This window comes from Urocitellus parryii, chromosome 10, assembly GCF_045843805.1.
Source record: "Urocitellus parryii isolate mUroPar1 chromosome 10, mUroPar1.hap1, whole genome shotgun sequence".
Classification (NCBI taxonomy): Eukaryota; Metazoa; Chordata; class Mammalia; order Rodentia; family Sciuridae; genus Urocitellus; species Urocitellus parryii.
Genome location: NC_135540.1, coordinates 66181961 through 66206827, shown reverse-complemented (window position 1 = coordinate 66206827; position 24867 = coordinate 66181961). Strand labels below are relative to the sequence as shown.

The 24867-nt window shown below is 57.3% G+C and overlaps 1 pseudogene; it reads right to left on the bottom strand.

The window, feature by feature from the left end:
• Positions 1-11016: 11016 nt before the first annotated feature.
• Positions 11017-23931, bottom strand: LOC144257147 (transcriptional repressor p66-alpha pseudogene; annotated as a pseudogene).
• Positions 23932-24867: the final 936 nt, after the last annotated feature.

Below are 24867 nucleotides of genomic sequence, written 5' to 3'. Positions count from 1 at the left end.
ACCCACACCTCTTCCCACAGGACCCTATCCTCACCTGCTCAAGGAAAGAAACCCACTGAGGTGCATGGACTCCACCGGGAGTCGGCACCACACCAGGCCCCACTGAGGCCAGGTGCGCATCTGGAGACCCCCTCAGCCCCTCCCAGGATGCTCTGCTGTGTGGGGCAAGCACAGGCCCTCGGGGCCGCCCCTGGACACCCTGCCCCACATCCCAGCACCCCCCCTCGGCAGATCAATAGCTTTGGAAATCTGAAAAGGGCCCAAACAAAGAAGTGGGCTTGTAAGTACCCAGCTCGTATCAGCTGATAAATGGCCCCCTCTTTAAGGGACTTATCTCTCCAGGACTTGCGGAATGAGGGATGGTGTCATTTGTCCTGTTGGCTTGTCTGGACCAGCCGAGCCGGATCTATTTAAAAGATAGTGCGATACTGTCGACAGCAATAGACAGGGTAATTGCAGAGCGACTGCCGGGGTATAAATTACACGGCTCTAAGTGGTGGAGTGGCCGCGGGAGAGCGGAGAAATTCCTGACAATTTACTTGTCCCTCTGCCCCGCCGCCTGCTTATCACGGGCCAGCAGAAGAAACGCGCTCTGGGTGAAAAAATGAAGTATTGATCAAATTAACAGTTTTTACTGATCTTTTTAAGAAGAAAAGGAGAGCAACAATTAAATTTAGAACACAAAAGACACGGCAGGATAACTCCTGACCCATGGCAAAGTCGGTGATGAGGACAAGCAGGAATCACAGAGGCAGACAGTCCACAGGGAGGAGCCGCCTGTGGCCTCCTGCAGGGCCCGCCACCTGCCCCAGGCCAGCCGAGTTCCCGGGAAGATTCCCCCAGCCACCCACAGAGTGCAGAGGTGGAAGGAGGCAGACGAAGGCTCATCCTGGGGTCCCACAGGGCCTGAGGCTTCTGGCAGCATGGAGGGACCCTGTGCCCAGCCCTGTGTCCCCTCCTAGTGGGGCCTCAGGGAGACCACCCACCCACTGCCATTCGCTCCCCCGTGACATGGCATGGCCTGAGGGCCGTGGGGCAGAGGAGCTCTCAGGCAGGACGGCTGTCATCCTGATCACGATGGTCCTTGTCCTGGGCCTGTTCTCTGTCCTCACGCAGTAGAGGGCCCAGGACACCAGTATCAGGAAGGCCTGTGGGTCGGGAAAGCTGGGACCTCCTTCAGCGGGCATCAGGGGGGCCTGGGGCTCGGGAAAGAGGACTCCCTGTAAACGGCCAGCCCCGGCCAGACCCTGGACAAGCCCTGTGCCCTAGCCATTCTGCTGCCCTCACCACCAGCAGGACAGACACACGGCCTGTTCACTGAAGCCCCACTGAAGCTTCACCTTGAGCGCAGGGGTCGGCAGCAGAGTCTCGGGGCTACCATCTTTAAGAATGCCACAACCCTGGGTGACCACTGGGCAGTGACCACAGACTACAGGTACCCCCTCACCCCCTGCCAAGCTCCCACAGGCTGGGACTGGGGAGGACTCCATGTGCTAGGAGCGGTGCCTGCCCTGGGACAGGCAGCAGTTGGGTCTCCTTGGTGGCTACACCTGGAGCCACCGCTACCCCAGTGGTGGCCCTGAAGCACCTGGGAACCCAAGGGTAGGCTAAGTGGCTGTCAGCGGGGACCGGATGGGCAGCCCTGGGAAATGGCCCCTGGTACAAATTAATGGCTTTGACTGGCAGATAACTGACCTCTGAGCAGACCCAGTGATGCCCAGCCAGGTGCCGAGGTCTGGCAGAACAAGCCTACCTGGGGCCCTCACGGTGGGCCCACCCCCAGGAGGGAGGACCTCTCGGGGAGTCACAGCCCCCAGCCAGCCACAGCCAGCCACAGCCAAGCACAGAAGGACACTGAACTGCAGCTCCCCATGCTGAGGCCTCGTGTGGCCCAACTGGGGTCCACTCAGGCCCTCGGTCCCTCCTCTCTTGTCCTGACCCACCCAGAGACCAGGCTGTTTCTCTCCGTGGCCCAAATTCTGAGTGGGGCCTCACAGGGCTAGTGTGACACCAGGGTTCCCTCAGCCTAAGGCAGCCTGAGCTCAGGTGAGACTAGCCCCCAGAAGCAGGGCCAACAGGTGCTGTCCCAACGCTAACTCTGAAGTCTGTCCCGACCCATGTGGCACAGGGAGGTCATTGCCCCTGAGCTGGGCTTTGGGTGGGGAAGTGGAGGAAGAATGAGGCTCAGTGATGGGGCCATGCCCAGGGACCACCATGGGCCACAGCCCCAAGCCATTCTGAGGGCTGAGCCCACGGCCAACCCACTGCAGGTCAGGAGCTAACCCTGCCCTCTCCATGCACCTTCCATAGGGGCCAGACACCTGTCCCAGCCCCAGGATGCTGCTGCTCCTGGAAGGGATCAATTGTCCCTGCTGACCAGTGGAACTCAGTGGCCAGGAGGCGGGCAGGGAGGACCTCCCCCGCAGGCGCCCCGCACAGCCTCTCCTTTTGGTCAGCCTCTCCGGGTTTCCCACGCACTCTGGGCCAGGCCCTGGGGAGACCCGTGAGGGAGGCAGACCAGCAGGGAGAGTCTGAGAAGAGCCCAAGGGTCCGTGTGCTCAGAGCCAGCAGGCTTCTCTGCACCCCACCTGCCCCGGGGCTGTCCCTGCACCAGGTTCTCGGTGGGCGGGAGGGGTGGTGCTCTTCCTGCACCAGTGCCCTCTGCTGGTTGGGGGTCACGGCAGCTCTCCAGGAGGCTCAGGTACAGTTGTGAGAAACAGTGAGCAGAGGCCTGCACCCCTGAGACCATGTCCCGCAGGGCCACCACACAGCATCACAGCCACACACCCTCACCAGCCAGCCAGAGTCCACCCTACACCCCTCTGTGACCCGAGGACCACACAGTCCTACTCCTTCTCCGTGGAGTGCTCCCAGGCGTCTCGTCCCTGATGGCCATGGCGTCTTCTCATCCACAGGACTCCACCTTGTGTCCAGCTCTTCAGCCCCATCGCCTTCAAGATAAACTTCTTCACAAAGGAGGCAGAGTGAGGCAGGGCCTCTGTGACAGGGCCCACCCCACTTCCCCATCAGGCCACCCATGTGTCCCACAACCTCTGCTCAGGGCTGTGGCGAGGCCCCGTCCCCGCCTGCCCTCCCCAGGCCCCAAGCCCAGATGACCCAGTGCCTGACGCCAACCTGCTGAGGGGAGCCGAGGGCTGCTGGTCCCCTGGCCCCTTCACACCCACCTGCCTGTGCCCTGTCCAAGCCCCTGTGGACTTCTGCCTGTGGGCTCCCCATGGTCAGCCAGGAGTCAGGAGGACATCTAAGCACAGGGACTAAGCTGGTGCTGACCTCAGTGTCCTAAGAAACCCAGGACCCCACTGCCTGTGCTGTCCCTCAGGCCAATGCCCCACCGGCGATGCCGTGTAAGCCTTCAGAGGTGCCCAGGGCAGCATGTGGCCTGGCACCCCTGGCAGAGCCAAGGATCTTTGTGGAACTATCTCGGGAACAGGGCCTAGAAAGCCAGGAGCTTAGGGGCAGCAGCTGGGACCATTCACACAGGAAGCCCCAGGGCCTGCTCCTGGGGTAGGCTGCCTCCCAGCCCAGGGGACAGGCAGGGCACGCAGCCCTGTCCACCACTCAGGCTGGGGATGCAGAGTGAGAGCAAAGGAGAGGACAACCCCCTCTTAGCACCTAGGAGGGCATGAGCCCCAAGCCCACGTCCCTCAGAAGATGATTTTTAAGCATGAGGAATTGCTGCCACGGGATTCTTCCGGAACGCCCCTCCTGCGTTTGATGCCTTTTCTCTGCATAGTAATGTGTCTTAAAAAAAAAAAAAAAGAGCCACTGATATATGTTACAAGAAGTGTATCTCTTTCACTGAGACAGAACATTTTAATTCCCCGACACCTTTTAGTGATTGCTTCAATTTCCGAAGATTTTGATAAAATCATGCAGTTTAAGAGTCGCTGGAAGGAGGCTGGCGTGGGCAGAGCATAATGAAAAGCTCCTGCTTCTCAGCCTTCACTTGACACAGCCCGGCTCAGGGCTAATAAACGCCGCGTGATAAATGTTGGAGCCACGATTGTAAAAATATACTTGTAATTGGGTTAATATGCCTTAAAATACTACCCATCAGTTATCCTCCCTTCTCCCCTGATGCCTGCGCAGGGGTGCGTGTGGCCGGAGCCCCTCTCCCTCACCCTGGGGTCCCGCTTCCTCCATCCCTCCCTGGCCCTGAAGCCCTTCATCACCTGTGATCTGAGAGGCTGGAAGGCAGAGCCCCCCAATGCCCTGCTCGCCACATGGCGGGGGCTGCACTGGGCAGGACACGCGGCGGGTGGTGCAGCCCAGGAAGCCCTCCACCAGTGCCCAGCTCCCTGCAGGTGGTCCTGCGCCTGCCCCGTGTGTCCAGCAGAGGCCTGAGGGCAGCTTTCCCCTCACTGTCCTCATCAGCTCTATCTCCACCCCAGGGAGCATCTGTCCCCAAAGGCAGGGCCCCCAGGGCTGGGAGACAAGCAGAGTGCTCAGAAGCAAGGCAAGAGGGACCCGGTGGGCAGGCAGCCGGTTTGCTCTGAGGAACAGCCTAGGCAGGGGCAGGGCCATGAGCCCAGGAGGACCAGGCTCTGCTGTGGAGAGTTACTAGAAAAAAATGCACAGGAGTGAATCAGGGGACGCCAGGCTAGACCTCGGGAAGGGGGTGGGGTCACCAGACATGGCCTTGCCCCTGACCTGTCCTTCCACTCATGTTGTCACCTGTCCATGGATACAAAAGTGAAGTCACAGGCAGCACTGTGTGCTCTGCAGGGGATGAGACTCCTGAATGGGCCTGCTAGGCTCTCTCCAATGCCAAGGCCATGGCCAGCTCCACTAGTGTTCTGCTCAAGTTTGTGAGCTTGCTGATGGCATGGATGGATGGATGGTTGATGATGGATGGGTGGATGGATGGGTGGTTATGGATGGATGGTTAGTGATGAATGGATGAATGGATGGATGGTTATGGATGGATGGTTATGGGTGGATGGTTATGGATGGATGGTTATGGGTGGATGGTTATAGATGGACGCTTATGGGTGGGTAGTTATGGATGGATGGTTATGGATGGATGGTTATGGGTGGATGCTTATGGGTGGGAAGTTATGGATGGATGGTTATGGATGGATGGTTATGGATGGATGCTTATGGATGGATGCTTATGGGTGGGAAGTTATGGATGGATGGTTATGGATGGATGGTTATGGGTGGATGGTTATAGATGGATGCTTATGGGTGGGTAGTTATGGATGGATGGTTAGTGATGGATGGATGTTTATAGATGGATGGTTATGGGTGGATGGTTATGGATGGATGTTTATGGGTGGGTAGTTATGGATGGATGGTTATGGATGGATAGTTATGGGTGGATGGTTATGGATGGATGCTTATGGGTGGGTGGTTATGGATGGATGGTTATGGATGGATGGTTATGGGTGGGTGGTTATAGATGGATGGTTATGGGTGGATGGTTATAGATGGATGGTTATGGGTTGGTAGTTATGGGTGGATGGTTATAGATGGATGCTTATGGGTGGGTAGTTATGGATGGATGTTTAGTGATGGATGGATGGATGGATGGATGGTTATAGATGGAAGGTTATGGGTGGATTATTATGAATGGATTGACGGTTATGGATGGATAGTTATGGATGGATATTAGTGATGGATGGATGAATGGATGGATGGTTATGGATGGTAGTTACGGGTGGATGGTTATGGATGGATGTTTATGGGTGGGTTGTTATGGATGGATGGTTAGTGATGGATGGATGAATTGATAAATGGTAATGGATGGATGGTTACGGGTGGATGGTTATGAGTGGATGGTTATAGATGCAAGACTATGGGTGGATGGTTATGGATGGATGGATGGTTATGGATGGATGTTTAGTGATGGATGGATGGATGGATGGATGGACGGATGGGTGGTTATGAATGGAAAGTTATGGGTGGATGATTATGGATGGATGGTTAGGATGGTTAGTGATGAATGGATGAATGGATGGATGGTTATGGGTGGATGTTTATGGATGGATGCTTATGGGTGGGTTGTTATGGATGGATGGTTAGTGATGGATGGATGAATGGATGGATGGTTATAGATGGAAGATTATGGGTGGATGGCTATGAATGGATGATTATGGGTGGATGGTTATGGATGAATGGTTATGAATGGATGGATGAATAGTTGTAGATGAATGGTTGGAAGGTTATGGATAGATAGGTTATGGATGGTTATGGATGAATGGATAGTTAAGGATTGATGTTGGACAGTTATGGATGAATGGTTGGATGACTATAGATGGATGGTTATGGGTGGATGGATGGATGGTTATTGATAGATGGATGAATGGATGGTTAGATGGTTATGGATGGATGGATTGATGGTTAGATGATTATGGATGGACAGATAGATGGTTATTAATGGATGGATAGGTGATTAAGGATGGATGGTTTGGATGGATGGATGGATGGATGGATGGTTATCGATTGTTATGGAAGGATGGATGAATGGATGGGTGGTTAGTAATAAATGGTGGAGGGCTAGAAGATGAGCAGATGGATGGATGAATGGATAATTGGATAGATGGATGGACAGATGAATGAATGGATGGATGGATGGTTGGGTGGGTGGGTGGTTATGGATGGAGGGATAGTTATGTATGGATGGTGATGGATGGATGGTTATGGATTGTTGGTGATGGATGCTTAGATGGTTATGAATGGGTGGTTAATAATGGATGGTGAAGGGCTAGTAGATGGGTAGATGGATGAATGAATGGATAGTTGAATAGATGGATGGGCAGATGGATGGATGGATGGCTATGGATGGATGGAAAGGTAGATAACTGAATGTTTATTTTACAGAGCTTAGGGCCAGCCCCTAGCAGTAGGCTGTTCTGGAAGCTGATGTACAGATATGGAGAGGGCTCAGGTAGCCTTTGATTCAGACCATGAGTGGCTCCTTTTCCCACAGGGCAGAGACCTTCTGTCTCTGAGCTCATTCTCCCCTGGAGGATTCTCAGCTTAGCCCTGGCCCACCCTTGCCTCCCTGCAGCTCTCAGTCACCTGTCCCCTCTTTCCTCCTTCCACCCCTCCAGTTCTGGGGTCCAGGTCCTAGGCTCCCTGCAAGTCCTGAGACCTCCAGTCTGTGAGGAGGTGGAGATGTGAGAATCAGGACAAGGCAGAGCCTGGCATGTGCTGGGAGGACCCCAGAAGGGGCCAGGGATTCAAGTGGGAAGGGCAAGCTGCACCACACAGCCAAGACCAATGTGTAGTGGGAAGGGCCACAGAGCCAGGCCCCCAGGTCTCAGTGTGCCTCTGGGAGCTAGCCAACCAGGAGCCCACAAGGGGAAGGGCATGGTTCCTGGACCCCCCAGCCCAGGATGGCCAAGAACGAAGTCCTGAGTCCTTCACTGTGAAGAGATGAAGCTCAGAGAGGCCAAGAGAGTGACCCCAAACCTCAGAGATCTGGACAGAGCTGGACAAGGCAGGCCAGGCTGGCTGGCTGAGCTTGGTCGGCATGTTGGTCTGAAGGAGAAGGGAGGTGCCAATGTCCTAAGGGAGGAAAGTGGTCCCCACAGCCTTTACCACCCCAGCAGGGGCACAGCGTCCCAGGAGGGCACACCGCACTGCCACTGCTCATGATCAAAACTGAGCCCCTCACTACAGTCTCAGCCCCACAGCCAAGCACGGGGCCAGCACCCGCCCAGCCAAGGGGGCTCCCTGGTTCCCCAGGCAGGTTGGTGCCTCCAGGAAGATGCCCAGAGAGAGAAATGGCTGCCAGGCGGGTTTGGCAGTCACTGGGTGAGTGAGAGGCTGGGTGACTTGGGGGTCGCAAGGTGGGGTGGACCCTGGGGTGCAGGGGCATCTGGAGGACTAACTTGTCCGCGGCTCCACAGGGCCCGCCCTGCTTTGCCCAGCAGGCAGTGTGGTGGACATGGCAGCTGAGCTGGACCCCAAGGGAGTAATTGGATAATTCCCTCCTAAGAGGCCAGGGCAGGAAGGCGCCCCGGATGCGCCACCTCCCCAAATTGCCTCCCTATGGAAGCTGTTTAGGCAGCAGGCAGGGCACGGGAATGACCACGCACTGTTGGCTCCCCGAGCGGGGAAGGGACGATGGCTGGGCACACAGAGGCTGCTCCACACAGAGGCTGCGGCAGATGAGAGCGTATTCACCTGCTCATGTGAAGTGATGGAACTGTGAATGAGCTGCTGACCTTTCTGGAGTGACAGGTGACCCGCGAGATAGCGGGTGGTGGGCAGTGGCAGTGGCCTTGAAAATTGCTGCTGCTGCCTGAAAATAGACAATAAGAGCGAATGTGGCCGAGGAGTCGTCGCTGCCGTGCTGCGGGGACAAAGCGGATTATCTCGGGCCACCGGTCCAAGCCCATCAGCCTGCCCCTCCCTTGTGCTTGAGGAACAGGGGGCAAAGGCACCACAAGGCCCACCATGTCCAGGAGGAGCGCAGGGAGACAGAAGACGTCCAGCCAGTCTGCATGGTGACCAGCCCCCTGGGGCTCAGTTCACCCAGCCCAGGGCCGCCCCAGACAGGCTCAGCCGGGCCCCACCCCTCCCAAGGGTCCTTGCCTGCTGGACAGCTCCCCAGCAGGACCCGTCTGCCTGGCAGCCTTGTGACCGCTACAGGGGCCAACAGTTCAAATGCTTCTGTGCAGGATGCCCCAGGCCTCACCCCCAGGGCCCCTCATCACCCACCTCCGTCCCAGCCCATGGCCGTGGTGCCCCTGGCCTGCTGCAAGTCCTTCCCCCGAGGGAGACGCCCACCAAACCAGGCCTGAATGCAGGGCTCCACAGGTAGAGGGCCCCGGCCCAGGCTGACTGGCCCCGAGGCCATCTTCTGCCATAGGCAGCAGGATGCAGAGGCCCCAGCGAGGGGCCTGCAGTCCTCTTAGCACCCACCCCGTCCTACACCCTTCCATCCTAGGTGGTGCCCCTGGGGCTTCTCAGATGGCAGGGGCCATGGGGTGCCTCCTGCTCCCAGAAGGGCCTCACCCTGGCCCCATGGGACCTGCCCACCACCACTGCTCCTGCCACCACGGCCATCAGGGCTCCCCAGGGGTGGAGCAGCAGCCCCCTCAGAGGGGCCCCTCCACGGATTCCTGCCCCTGCTGGCCTGGCTCTGTGGGCACTGGGGAAGCTGGAGGGGGCATGGCAGCCCCAGGACAGTGGTCCAGGTGGGTAGGCCTTGACTCACGGTCCTCACAGCAGGCTGGCCCCCAGGCCACCTCCTGCCTCCACTCAGAGGGGCCACTTTGAAGCAGAGCTTGGAAAACCCTTCTGGTTGTCTCAAGAGGTGACCCAGAGGGCCAACCCCTTAGAAAAGGACTGAGAAACGTCAGGAGTCAGGGGACCAGGGAGCCAGAGGCTGCCAGGGGCGTCTGTGGCAGTGGGGGTGGGTCCTGGAGCAGGCAGTGGGTGGTTGGTGGTCACCAACGCTGGGCACAGCAAGAGCCACCACTTTTGCCATCTGAGCATGGGCAGGGCCAGGCCAGGCAACCAGAACACATTGATTGTCCATGCAGCGACCAGCACGGGGCACAGCCACCACCTGCCAGGAAGACCCAGCTGGGCTCTCCATGTGCCCAGGATGACGTGGGGCACTGGAGCTGCCGGGTGGTTCAGGGCAAGGCCCCCAACCCCCAGCCGACTCTAGACATTGGGGTGGGGTGGGACCCCCCAGGGAATGTCCCCTACCAGGGGAGAGCTAGCCTGGTGGAGACCCAAGGTGGCCTCCAGGCCCAGCTGGGAGGGTGGGCATCAGCACCCATGTCCCACCACGTGCTCACCCCACACCAGAGGAAGCCCACATGTCCCAGAGCCCACTGGAGTGGGTCCACCAGCCACGGGCAGAAGTGTGTGCCCTCCACACAGCCAGTCCCTCCAACAGCTGCCTTTGAGCTCCTAGAGGAACTCCCGAGGGGCGAGGGAGCCAAGGGAGGCCAGGACTAGGCTTCCTGGAGGAGATGGGGCAGGGGGCAGGTGACAGGAACATGGGGGCACTGGGGAGGGAGGGGGCTGTATGGGGTCCCGGCATCCAGGCCTGGGAGCGGTGATGACCCCCAGAGAGGAAGCAGACCCCTGAGGCCAGCACCGGCCTCGAGGAGCCTCCACATGGCCCTGGATTTGCAGCTGAGGCCCAGGTGGTGGGCCGCAGCACTTCCCCAGGACCCTCGGCCCTTCCGCCCTGGCCCTCCTTCCCTGGAGCTGCACAGGACAGGGTGGGGTCCTCCTCTTCCCTGGGACGCTGCCCAACTCGAGGAACCCTGCCCCTGCTCCCAGGTTCACTCCAGCAACACAAGCCATGCCCTAGAACGTGCACCGGGGGCCAGGGACCCCTCCCCAGGCGCCCCTCCTCCTGAGGCCTGACTCCATCCCCGCTCTCTGCTCGGCCCCTGCCCTGCTCCCCACAGAGCCGTGGCGACCCCAGGAGACCCCAGCCACCTCCCCACTCCCCAGCAGGACCCTGGAGCCCTCCCCTCTCCAGACACTATCTACCTTCTCTCCTGGATGGGCCCTCCTCTGCCGCCTCATCCTGACACTTCTCTGTCTCTGTGCTTCATCTCCTGTGTCCCCAACCTACTGCAGCAAAACAAATGGCCACAATGACTGTGGCAGACGCCACCAAGTGGTGGCTCCCACAGACCCCAGACATCAGGAGGCACAGCAGGGCCTGGGCTCCTTTCCCCAGAATGGGCCCTCTGCTGCTGTCGCCAACACATGTGCCCCCAACTGGGTGCCAGCACAGATCCCCTCCAGGCTCTCCATGAGGAGGGTGGCCAGGCCCCAGAGCACGTCCCAGACAGGGCAAGCAGTGTCACTCCCTACAACCTGTCCTTGGCAGTCACCAGACTCACTCCCGCAGGTCATGCACCACAGGCTTCAGGGGACCGCAGTGCAGCCCCCAGCAGAACACGTCCTGGACACTGAGACCCTTGTTGAAGGGCAAGGCTGGCAGACCCCCCTCCGGCACAGTCCCCATCCTGACACACAATCAGTGCACCTCATGACCATGGCACCAGGTTAGACTGAGGGCACAAGGTCTCCACCAGAGGGTCCAGGTGTGGTGCAGGCTCCTGGGGCACTGCAGGTACACCACACAGTCCTTCTGAGGACCTAGGGGGCAAGAAAACAGCCTGCACATTCTGCCATGTGCAACAGGACACTTGCACCCAGGTACTCAAAACAGAAGGAGGAGGGAAGCAGCCACCAGCAACCCTGGACCTAAGTCCTAATTCATCCTCAGGCCTGTAACCAGGAGCCAACTGAACCCATCCCTATTGAATGACATCTCCACCCTCTCCACAGTCTCCTCATCCCCACTGAACCTCCCCCCACTGAGGTGACATCTCCACCCTCTCCACAGCCACCTAATCCAAAATGAACCTCCCCCAACGAAAGGTGACATCTACACCCTCACCACAGCCTCCTGGTCCCCACTGAAAATCCCCCCACTGAGGTGACATCTCCATCCTCTCCACAGCCATCTCACCCCCACTGAACCTCCCCCCACTGAGGTGACATCTCCATCCTCTCCACAGCCCCCTCATCCCCAGTGAATCTCCCGCAACTGAGGTGACATTTCCCTCCCTCGCCACAACCTCCTCTTCCCCACGGAACCTCCCCCCACTGAGGTGACATCTCCACCCTCTCCACAGCCTCCTCAACCCCACTGAACCTCCCCCCACTGAGGTGATATTTCATCCCTCTCCATAGTCTCCTCGTCCCCACTGAACCTGCCCCCACTGAGGTGACATCTCCATCCTCTCCACAGCCTCCTGGTCCTCACTGAATCTCTCCACACTGAGGTGACATCTCCATCCCTCTCCACAGCCTCCTGGTCCCCACTGAACCTCCCCCCACTGAGGTGACATCTCCATCCCTATCCACAGCCTCCTTGTCCAAACTGAAACTCTCCCCACTGAGGTGACATCTCCATCAATCTCCACAGCCTCCTCGTCCCCACAAACCTCCCCCGACTGAGGTGAGATCTCCATCCCTCTCCACAGCCTCCTGGTCCCCACTGAACCACCCCCACTGAGGTGAAATCTCTGTCCCTCTCCACAGCCTCCTGGTCCACACTAAACCTCTCCCCAATGAGGTGACATCACCATCACTCTCCACAGCCTCCCCTTCCCACTGAACCTCCCCCCACTGAAGTGACATCTCCATCACTCTCCACAGCCCCTTGGACCCCACTGAACCTTGCCCCACTGAGGTGACAACTCCAACCTCTCCAGGCCCTCCTCACCCCCACTGAACCTCCCCCCACTGACGAGACATCTCCACCCTCTCCACAGCGTCCTCATCCCCACTGAACCTTCCCCCACATAGGTGACATCTCCATCTCTCAACAGAGCCTCCTGGACCCAACTGAACCTCCCCCCACTGAGGTGACATCTCCATCCCGCTCCACAGCCTCCTTGTCTAAACTGAACCTCACCCCACTGAGGTGACATCTCCATCCCTCTCCACAGCCTCCTCATCCCCACTGAACTTCCCGCCACTGAGGGGACATCTCCATCCATCTCCACAGCCTACTGGTCCCCACTGAAACTCCCCCACTGAGGTGACATCTCCATCCCTCTCCACAGCCTCCTGGTCCCCACTGAACGACACCACACTGAGGTGACAACTCCATCCTCTCCAGACCCTCCTCACCCCCACAGAACCTTCCCCCACAGACATGACATCTCCAACCTCTACACAGCCTCCTCATCCCCACTGAACATCCCCCCACTGAGGTGAGATCTCCACCCTCTTCACAGCCACCTAATCCAAACTGAACCTCCCCCCCCATGAGGTGACATCTCCACCCTCTCCAGAGCCTCCTGGTCGCCACTGAACCTCCCCCCATTGAGGTGACATCTCCATCCTCTCCACAGCCTCCCCATCCTCACTAAACCTCCCCACACTGAGGTGACATTTCCACCCTCTCCACAGCCTCCTGGTGCCCACTGAACCTCCCCCCACGGAGGTGACATCTCCACCGTCTCCACAGCCTCCTCGACCCCACTGAACCTCCACCCACTGAGGTGACATCTCCACTCTCTCCACAGCTTCCCAATCTCAACTGAACCTCCACCCACTGAGATGACATCTCCATCTTCTCCACAACTTCCTTATCCCCACTGAACCTCCCGACACTGAGGTAACAACTCCACCCTCTCCAGACCCTCCTCACCCCAACTGAACCTCCCCCCACTGACGTGACATTTCCACCCTCTCCAAGCCTCTTCATGCCCACTGAACCTCCCCTCATAGAGGTGACATCTCCATCTCTCTCCTCAGCCCCCAGGACCCCACTGAACCTCCCCCCAATGAGGTGACATCTACAACCCTCTCCACAGCCTCCTTGTCCCCACTGAACCTCCCCCTACTGATGTGACATCTCCAAACTCTCCACAGCCACCTAATCCAAACTGAACCTCACCCACCAGGTGACATCTCCACCCCCTCCACAGCTTCCCCATCCCCACTGAACCTCCCCCCACGGAGGGGACATCTCCACCCTCTCGACAGCCCCCTCACCCACACTGAAACTCCCACCAATGTGGTGACATCTCCACCCTCTCTACAGCCTCCTCACTCCACTGAACCTCACCCCACTGAGGTGACATCTCCACACTCTCCACAGCCCTCTCACCCCCACTGAACATCCCACCACTGAAGTGACATCTCCACCCTCTCCACAGCCCTATCACCCCCAATGAACCTCCCCCCACTGAGGTGACATCTCCATCCCTCTCCACAGCTTTCTAGTCCCCACTGAATCTCCCCCCAATAAGGTGACATCTCCAACATCTCCACAGCCTCCTCGTCCCCACAGAACCCCCCCATACTGAGGTGACATCTCCACCCTCTCCACAACCACCTAGTCCCAGCTGAACCTCCGCCCCTATGAGGTGACATCTCCACCCTCTCCACAGCCCCCTCATCCCCACTGACACTCACCCCACTGAGGTGATGTCTCCACCCTCTTCACAGCCTCCCCATCCCCACTGAACCCCCCCCCACTGAGGTGACATTTCCACCATCTTCACAGCCTCCTCTTCCCCACTGAAACTACCCCAATGAGGTGACATCTCCACCCTCTTCAGAGCCTCCAAGTCCCCACTGAACCTCCCCCCACTGAGGTGAAATCTCCATCCCTCTCGACAGCCTCCCCATCCCCACTGAACCTCCGACCAATGAGGTGACATCTCCATTCTATCCAATACCTCCTGGTCCCCAATGAACCTTCCCTCACTGAGGTGACATCTCCATCCTCTCCACAGCCTCCCCATCCCACTGAACCTCCCCCCACTGAGGTGACATCTCCAACCTCTCCACAGCCTCCTGGTCCCCACTGAACCTCCCCCCAATGAGGTTACATCTCCACTCCCTCCACAGCTTCCCCATCCCCACTGAACCTCCACCCACTGAGGTGACATCTCCACCCTCTCCACAGCCTCCTCGTCCCCACTGAACCTCCCCCCACTGAGGTGACATCTCCACCCTCTCCACCGCCCCCTCAGCCCCACTGAACCTCCCCCCAGTGAGATGACCTCTCCATCCTCTCTACAGCCTCCTGGTCCCCACTGAACCTCCCCCCACTGAGGTGACATCTCTAACCTCTCCACAGCCTCCTTGGCCCCACTGAACCTCCCGCCCCGCCTGAGGTGACATCTGAACCATCTCCACAGCCTCCTCATCCCCACTGAAGTGACATCTCCACCCTCTCCACAGCCTCTTGGTCCCCACTGAAACTCCCCCTACTGAGGTGACATCTCTACCCTCTTCAGAGCATCCCAGTCCCCACTGAACCCCACGACTGAGGTGATATCTCCACCCTCTGAACAGCCTCCTGGTCCCCACTGAACCTCCCCCTGCTGAGGTGACATCTCCTTCCTCTCCAAAGCCTCCAAATCCCCACTGAACTTCTCTCCACTGAGGTGACATCTCCAACCTCTCCACAGCCTCCTGGTCCCCACTGAACCTGCCCTCACTGAGGTGACGTCTCCAACCCAATCCACAGCCTTCTGGTCCCCACTGAACTTCGCCCCTGAGGGGACATCTTCAATGGCTCCACAGCCTCCTCACCCCCACTAAACCTCTCCCAACTGAGGTGACATCTCTACCCTCTCCACAGCCTCCTGCTCTCCACTGAACCTCCACCCACTGATGTGACATCTCCATCATCTCCACAGCCTCCTCAACCCCACTGAACCTCCCGCCACTGAGGTGACATCTCCATCCTCTCCACAGCTTCCTCACCCCCCACTGAACCTCCCTCCACAGAGGAGACATATCTGTCCCTCTCCACAGACTCCTAATCCCCACTGAACCTCCCCCCACTAAGGTGACATCTCCACCCTCTCCACAGCCTCCTGGTCCCCACTGAATCTCCACCCTATGAGGTGACATCTCCACACTCTCCACAGCCTCCTGGTCTCCACTGAATCTCCCCACACTGAGGTGATATCTACATCCCTCTCCACAGCCTTCTCTTCTCCACTGAACCATCCCCCACTGAGGTGACATCTCCACCCTCTCCACAGCCTCCTGGTCCCCACTGAACCCCCCCACACTGAGGTGACATCTCCACCCTCTTCACAGTCTCCCGGACCCACTGAACCTCCCCCCACTGAGGTGACATCTTCACCCTCTAAACAGCCCCCTCACCCCACTGAACCTCCCCACACTGAGGTGACATCTCCACCCTCTCTACAGCCTCCTGGTCCCCAGTGAACCTCAAATCATTGAGGTGACAACTCTACCCTCTCCACAGCCTCCTTTTCCCCACTAAACCTCCCCGCACTGAGGTGACATTTCCACCTAATCAACAGCCTCCTGGTCCCCACTGAACCTCCCCCCACTGAGGTGTCATGGCCACATTCTCAAAAGTCTCCCGGTCCCCACAGAAACTCCCCCCACTGAGGTGACATGTCCACCCCTCTCCACAGCCTCCTCACCCCCACTGAACCTCTCACCACTGAGGTGACATCTCCACCCTCTCCACAGCCTACTGCTCCCCACTGAACCTCCCCCCACCAGGGTGACATCTCCATCTTCTCCACAGCCTCCTCACCCCCACTGAACCTCCCCCCACTGAGGTGACATCTCCAACCTCACAGCCTCCTCACCCCCACTGAACCTCCCCCCACTGAGGTGACATCTCCATCCTCTCAACAGACTCCTCGTCCCCAATGAACCTCCCCCCATTGAGGTGACATCTCCATCCTCTGCACAGCCCCCTCACCCCCACTGAACCTCCCCCCACTGAGGTGACATCTCCACCCTTTCTACTACCTCCTGGTCCCCACTGAACCTCCCCCCAATGAGGTGACATCTCTACCCTCTCCACAGCCTCCTTGTCCCCACTGAACTTCCAACCACTGAGGTGACATCTCAAAACTCTCCACAGCCTCCTCGTCCCCACTGAACCTCCCCCTACTGAGGTGACAACTCCACCCTCTCCACAGCCTCCTGGTCCCCCCTGAAACTCCCCCCACTGAGGTGACATCTCCACCCTCTCCACAGCCTCCCAGTCCCCAATGAACCCACCCCAGTGAGGAGACATCTCCACCGTCTCCATAGCCTCCTGGTCCCCACTGAACCTCCCCTCACTGATTTGACATCTCCACCCTCTCCACAGCCTCCTCACCCCCACTGAACCTCTCCCCACTGAGGTGACATCTCCACCCTCTCCACAGCCTCCTGCTCCCCAATGAACCTCCCCCACTGATGTGACATCTCCACCGTCTCCACACCCTCCTCGTCCGCACTGAACCTCCCCCAATGAGGTGACATCTCCATCCTCTCCCCAGCCTCCTCACCCCACTGTACCTCCCTCCACTCAGGTGACATCTCTGTCCCTCTCCACAGCGTCCTCACCCCCCACTGAACCTCTCTTCACTGAGGTGACATCTCCACCCTTTCCACAGCCTCTTGCTCCTCACTGAACCTCCCCCCACTGAGGTGACATCTTCACCCTCTCCACAGCCCTCTAACCCCCACTGAACCTCCCCACACTGAGGTGACATCTCCACCCTCTCTACAGGCTCCTGGTCCCCAGTGAACCTCCCCCCACTGAGGTGACATCTCTACCTTCTCCACATCCTCCTTGTCCCAACTGAACATCCCCCCACTGAGGTGACATCTCCACCTACTCAACAGCCTCCTGGTCCCCACTGAACATCCCCGCACTGAGGTGACATCTCCACATTTTCCACAGTCTCCCGGTCCCCACTGAACCTCCCTCCACTAAGGTGATATCTCCATCCCTCTCCACAGCCTTCTGGTCCCCACTGAACCTCCCCTCACTGAGGTGACAACTCCACCCTCTCCACAGCCTCCTCACCCCCACTGAATCTCTTTCCACTGAGGTGACATCTCCACCGTCTCCAAAGCCTACTGCTCCCAAATGAACCTCCCCTCACTGAGGTGACAAAACCATCCTCTCCACAGCCTCCTCACCCCCACTGAACCTCCCCACACTGAGGTGACATCTCCACCCCCACAGCCTCCTCACCCCCACTGAACCTCCCCCCACTCAGGTGACATCTCCACCCTCTCCACACCTCCTCGTCCCCACTGAACCTCCCCCCACTGAGGTGACATCTCCATCCTCTCCACAGCCCCCTCACCCCCACTGAAACTCCCCCCACTGAGGTGACATCTCCAACCTCACCACGCCCTCCTGGTCTCCACTGTAACTCCCCCCACTGAGGTGACATCTCCATCCCTCTCCACAGCCTCCTCGTCCCCACTGAACCTCCCCCTACGGAGGTGACAACTCCACGCTCTCCATAGCCTCCTGGTCCCCAATGAACCTCCCCCAACTAAGGTGACATCTCCACCCTCTCCACAGCCTCCTGGTCCCCACTGAACCGCCCCCAACTGAGGTGACATCTCCTCCCTCTCTACAGCCTCCCAATCCCCAGTGAACCTCTCTCCACTGAGGTGACACCTCCACCTTCCCCACAGCCTCCTGGTCCCCACTGAACCTCCCTCACTGATGTGACATCTCCACCCTCTCCACACCCTCCTTGTCTGCACTGAACTTCCCCCCACTGAGGTGACATCTCCATCCTCTCCACAGCCTCCTCACCCCCACTGAACCTCCCTCCACTCAGGTGACATCTCTGTCCCTCTCCACAGTGTCCTCACCCCACTGAACCTCTCTTCACTGAGGTGACATCTCCACCCTTTCCACAGCCTCTTGCTCCTCACTGAACCTCCCCCCACTGAGGTGACATCTTCACCCTCTCCACAGCCCTCTCACCCCCACTGAACTTCCCCACACTGAGGAGACATCTCCACCCTCTCTACAGGCTCCTGGTCCCCACTTAACCTCCCCTCACTGAGGTGACATCTCTACCTTCTCCACAGCCTCCTTGTCCCCACCTAACCTCCCCTCACTGAGGTGACATCTCCATCCTCTCCACAGCCTCCTGGTCCCCACTGAACCTCCCCCCAATGAGGTGACATCTCCAAACTCTCCACACCCTCCTGGTCTCCACTGCAACTCCCCACACTGAGGTGACATCTCCATCCCTCTCCACAGCCTCCTCGTCCCCACTGAACCTCCCCCTACGGAGGTGACAACTCCACCCTCTCCATAGCCTCCTGGTCCCCACTGAACCTCCCCCCACTAAGGTGACATCTCCACCCTCTCCACAGCCTCCTGGTCCCCACTGAACCGCCCCCAACTGAGGTGACATCTCCTCCCTCTCCACAGCCTCCCAATCCCCAGTGAACCTCTCTCCACTGAGGTGACACCTCCACCTTCTCCACAGCCTCCTGGTCCCCACTGAACCTCCCCCCCACTGAGGTGACATCTCCACCCTCTCCACAGCCTCCTCACCCCCACTGAACCTCTCCCCACTGAGGTGACATCTCCACCCTCTCCACAGCCTCCTGCTCCCCAATGAACCTCCCTCACTGATGTGACATCTCCACCCTCTCCACACCCTCCTCGTCTGCACTGAACCTCCCCCCACTGAGGTGACATCTCCATCCTCTCCACAGCCTCCTCACCCCCACTGAACCTCCCTCCACTCAGGTGACATCTCTGTCCCTTCCACAGTGTCCTCACCCCCACTGAACCTCTCTTCACTGAGGTGACATCTCCACCCTTTCCACAGCCTCTTGCTCCTCACTGAACCTCCCCCCACTGAGGTGACATCTTCACCCTCTCCACAGCCCTCTCACCCCCACTGAACTTCCCCACACTGAGGTGACATCTCCACCCTCTCTACAGGCTCCTGGTCCCCACTTAACCTCCCCCCACTGAGGTGACATCTCTACCTTCTCCACAGCCTCCTTGTCCCCACTGAACATCCCCCCACTGAGGTGACATCTCCACCCTCTCCATAGTGTCCCGGTCCCCACTGAAACTCCCCCAAACTAAGGTGACATCTCCACCCTCTCCACAGCCTCCTGGTCCCCACTGAACCTCCCTCCATTGAGGTGACATCTCCATCCTCTCCACAGCCTCCTCACCCCCACTGAACCTCCCTCCACTCAGGTGACATCTCTGTCCCTCTCCACAGTGTCCTCACCCCCACTGAACCTCTCTTCACTGAGGTGACATCTCCACCCTCTCCACAGCCTGCTGGTCCACACTGAACCTCCCCTCACTGATTTGACATCTCCACCATCTCCACAGCCTCCTCATCCCCACTGAACCTCTCCCCACTGAGGTGACATCTCCAGACTGTCCAGAGCCTCCTAATCTCCACTGAACCTACGCCCACTGAGGTGACATCTTCATCCTCTCCACAGCCATCTCACTCCCATTGAACCTCCCCCCACTGAGGTGTCATTTCCGTCCATCTCCACAGGCTCCTCACCTCCACTGAACCTCCCCCCACTGAGGTGACATCTCCACCCTCTCCACAGTTTCCTGTTCCCCACTGAACCTCCCACCACTGAGGTGATATCTACATCCTCTCCTCAGCCTCCTGGTCCCAACTGAACCTCCCCCCTCTGAGGATTTATCTCCATCTCTCTTCACAGCCTTCTTGTCCCCACTGAACCTTCCCCCACTGAGGTGACATCTCCATCTTCTCCACACCATCCTGGTCCCCACTGAACCTCCCCCCACTGAGGTGACCTCTCCACCCTCTCCACAGCCTCCTCAACCAAATGAACCTTTTCCCACTGAGGTGACATCTCCATCCCTCTCCACATTCTCCTCAACCCCACTGAACCTCCCCCCACTGAGGTGACATTTCCATCTCTCTCCAAAGCCTCCTGGTCCCACTGAACCTCCCCCCAATGAGGTGACATCTCCATCCCTCTCCACAGCCTCCTTGTCCTAACTGAACCTTTCCCCACTGAGGTGACATCTCCATCCATCTCCACAGCATCCTCTTCCCCACTGAACCTCACCCCACATAGGTGACATCTCCATCCCTCTCCACAGACTCCTGGTCCCCACTGAGCCTCCTGCACTGAGGTGACATCTCTGTCCCTCTCCACATCCTCCTGGTCCCCACTGAACCGCTCACCAATGAGGTAATATCTCCATATCTCTCCACAGCCTCCTTGTCCTCACTGAACCTCCCCCCACTGAAGTGAAATCTCCATCCCTCTCCACAGCCTCCTGGTCCCCACTGAACCTCCCCCCACTGAGGTGACAACTTCACACTCTCCAGACCTTCCTCACCCCCACTGAACCTCCCCCCACTGATGTGACATCTCCACACTCTCCACAGCCTCCTCATGCCCAATGAACCTTCCCCCACTGAGGTGACATCTCCATCTCTCTCCACAGCTTCCTGGTCCCCACTGAACCTCCCCCCACTGAGGTGACATCTCCACCTTTTCCACAGTCTCCCAGTCCCCTCTGAACCTCCCTCCACTGTGGTGATATCTCCAACCATCTCCACAGCCTTCTGGTCCCCACTGAAACTCCCCTCACTGAGGTGAGAACTCCACCCTCTCCACACCTTCCTCACCCCCACTGAACCTCTTTCCACTGAGGTGACATCTCCACCCTCTCCAAAGCCTACTGCTCCCAACTGAACCTCCCCCCACTGAGGTGACATCCCCATCCTCTCCACAGCCTCCTCACCCCCACTGAACCTCCCCCCACTGAGGTGACATCTCCATCCCCACAGCCTCCTCACCCCCACTGAACCTCCCCCCACTCAGGTGACATCTCCACCCTCTCCACAGCCTCCTCGTCCCCACTGAACCTCCCCCCACTGAGGTGACATCTCCATCCTCTCCACAGCCCCCTCACCCCCACTGAACCTCCCCCCACTGAGGTGACATCTCCATCCTCTCCACAGCCTCCTGGTCCCCACTGAACCTCCCCCCAATGAGGTGACATCTCCACATTCTCCACACCCTCCTGGTCTCCACTGAACCTCCCCCCACTGAGTTGACATCTCCATCCCTCTCCACAGCGTCCTTGTCCCCACTGAACCCCCCAACAGTGAGGTGACATCTCCACCCTCTCCACAGCCACCTCGTCCCTACTGAACCTTCCCCCCACTGAGGTGACATCTCCATCCCTCTCCACAGCCTCCTCACCCCCACTGAACCTCCCCCCACTGATGTGACATCTCCACACTCTCCACAGCCTCCTCATGCCCACTGAACCTCCCCCCACTGAGGTGACATCTCCATCTCTCTCCACAGCTTCCTGGTTCCCACTGAACCTCCCCCCACTGAGGTGACATCTCCATCCCTCTCCACAGCCTCCTCATCCCCACTGAACTTCCCCCCACTGAGGTGACATCTACATCCCTCTCCACAGCCTCCTCATCCCTACTGAACTTCCCCCCACTGAGGTGACATCTACATCCCTCTCCACAGCTTCCTGGTCCACACTGAACCTCCCCCCACTGAGGTGACATCTCCACCCTCTCCACAGCCTCCTCATCCCCACTGAACATCCCCCCACTGAGGTGACATCTCCACCCTCTCCACAGCCTCCTTGTCCTAACTAAACCTTTCCCCACTGAGGTGACATCTCCATCCCTCTCCACATTCTCCTCAACCCCACTGAACCTCCCCCCACTGAGGTGACATTTCCATCTCTCTCCAAAGCCTCCTGTTCCCCTCTGAACCTCCCCCAATGAGGTGACATCTCCATCCCTCTCCACAGCCTCCTTGTCCTAACTGAACCTTTCCCCACTGAGGTGAAATCTCCATCCATCTCCACAGCCTCCTCTTCCCCACTGAACCTCACCCCACATAGGTGACATCTCCACCCTCTCCACAGCCTCCTTGTCCCCACTGAACCTCCCCCCACTGAGGTGACATCTCCACTCCCTCCACAGCTTCCCCATCCCCACTGAACCTCCCCCCACTGAGGTGACATTTCCATCCCTCTCCACAGCCTCCTCACCCCCACTGAACCTCCCCCCACTGAGCTGACCTCTACACCCTCTCCACAGCCTCCTCATCCCGACTGAACCTCCCCCCACTGAGGTGACATCTCCACACTCTCCACAGCCCCCTCACTCCCACTGAACCTCCCCCCAATGTGGTGACATCTCCACCCTCTCCACAGGAGGTGCTGTTTAATCTTTTGCTCCTGTTGCAGAACCTTCACAAAGGCAGCCTTCAGGCGGCTAGTATGCTCCACCTTGAGTGCCTTCTTCTGGTTGGATGTCATGCAGTTCTCTCACATGATGGCCCCACCCTTCTCCTCCCGCTAATGGCATGTGAAGTCTGTCTTGTACTGTGCACACATGTAGGACTCCGGGATAGCACAGCAGCAGCTGCAGCAGCGGACATCCTGCCTGCTTGTGTCTCTAGTAGGTTCTGCACCACCTCCTCCAGGCCAAGAAGGTATATGGACTCATTGTTGGCAGCACTTGGTAGGAAATTCACCTCTGGGGCTGGGGGATGGGGGGGGATCCCCAGCAGTGTCTTCTCTAGTTTGCCTACTGCAAGCCTGGCGGCCGCCTACCAGCTGGCTGAAAACTCATCAGAAGTAACCACAGAAGCTACACTGGTAGGTGTGGAGTTGGTCTGAGAGGAGGCAGCTGTTGTCCCCTTCAGTGATGCTGGGGTGGGCTGTGGGAAGTTGACAGCAGACTGGTGTTGGAGACGTTGGCGACTCGGATGAGTCCCTGCTGGATAATTCTCTGTCCCTGAATTTGAATTTGCACACTTGTCACAGAAGTCGGGGAAGGGGGTGGGGAGCAGAAGAAGAGGCGGTGGCCCTGTGGTGGAATGTTGCCGGATGTTATGGATTTGCTGGGACCCCATGAGGAGTGGGGGCATGACGACCTGTGAGCTCCCCTGAGGTCCCAGCTAGAAAACACCTGTTGCCTGCCACAGACCAGGGGTGGCGAGATGACACTGCCAGGCATTCGAGTTGAAGAGGTCTGAAGTGATGTCTTGACAACGGGAAGGTTCTGAGTGCCTGGCACGAATGGGGGAGGCATAGGCACAGTGCTCCCAATGGAGCCCATGGGCTTCTTTTTGTATTTGACTCTGCTGCAACTTTTTCAACAATACAAGCTTTGCTTCTTCTAATCTTAGCTCTCCTTTTAGCTGCTTGATCATTCTTTCTTGTTCTTCAGGACTACTTTTCAGGAGAGCCTAAGTGCTGGTCTCCTTCAAGGCTGTCTTGGTCAGTACATTCACCCTTGGGTTTGAAGGTTGCTCATTGTCAGAGAGCACAATCAAATGGGGGGAGGGCGGTCTCCTTTCAGACTTCATGTCACTGTGTGAGGTTCACATATCCACTGGCCTGTCGCTCACCAGCCCCTCACCTCTTCACATTCTGGTGGCCTCTGCTGCCCTTAGCAATCCTTGGGCTGGACCTGCTCCTGGCTCAGGTGTCACTCTTGTGTCTCCATCAGAGTTTAAGTCTGAAGCTGACGATCTTCTCTCCATTTTCATTTTCTTGCTCTCCACATCATCCTCTATAGGGTCTGGTTCAAGGGCTCATTTCTGATTTAGTGTTCGGCATGCTTCCTCAGTCATTCTAATGGGCTTCGGGTCCTCTGGGCAATGCAAGGGTTCGTGGGGGTTGCGGGGCCAGGGGGCGGAGGGGCCAGGGGTGACAGGCCATGAGTATTTGCTATGCTAGTGGGGCAGCCTGGGGCCTGTGGCACTGCTCCACCGGTCTGCCTGCCCGCCCGCGCGGCCGGCCAGATCTGCAGTTTATTTTTTGAATAGTGGATATTATTTGATTGCAGATGCAGACTTACAGATAGCCTGATCCAGAAGAAAATAATCCTTTTAATATTATAGTAAGAAAAATGTGACTTTTTAAGAAAATTGGTGTTTATATGCTAAATATGAACTTATACCCTTATGGACTGGGAACAAAGTTTGCATTTAATTGTTATTGTTTATATAAATTATACAACATGATATTTGTTGGTAGATAATGTTATCTTAATATATCAGTTAATCCTTTGGAAAGTAATTATTTATTTGATGATGATCTCTTAGCAGCAAGTATCCTGACTGCTGTTTTTTTTTTTTCATGTTTCTTAATGTAATTCCTGGCATGTAGCAGCTACTGAATGAATGTTGAATGTATGAGTGAATTTAGAGAGGCTAGTTTTTAAGTGTGTAGCACTGTTTATATCTATTCACTTAATAGTGTTGGATTTCTTCATTTGATATATATAGTAATATATCACAATCTTAATAAAGAGTAATTTAGGGTATCTTTCCTATTAAAGAATGGATACAAAATTTAGATTATATTCATTGTTGCTGATAAATACTCAGATGCAAGCACAGACTGGAAGTAGTTTCATTGTAAGTAGTTTGCCAGTCACAAAAATACTTAGTTATGGTGCACCAAATTGTAATTCGATAAAGAAAATAAAATTACAATCTGCTGGAAGATTGCAACTATTCTTAAAGTTAAGAGTTATTTGAGTTATTTTCACATCTTTTATCATA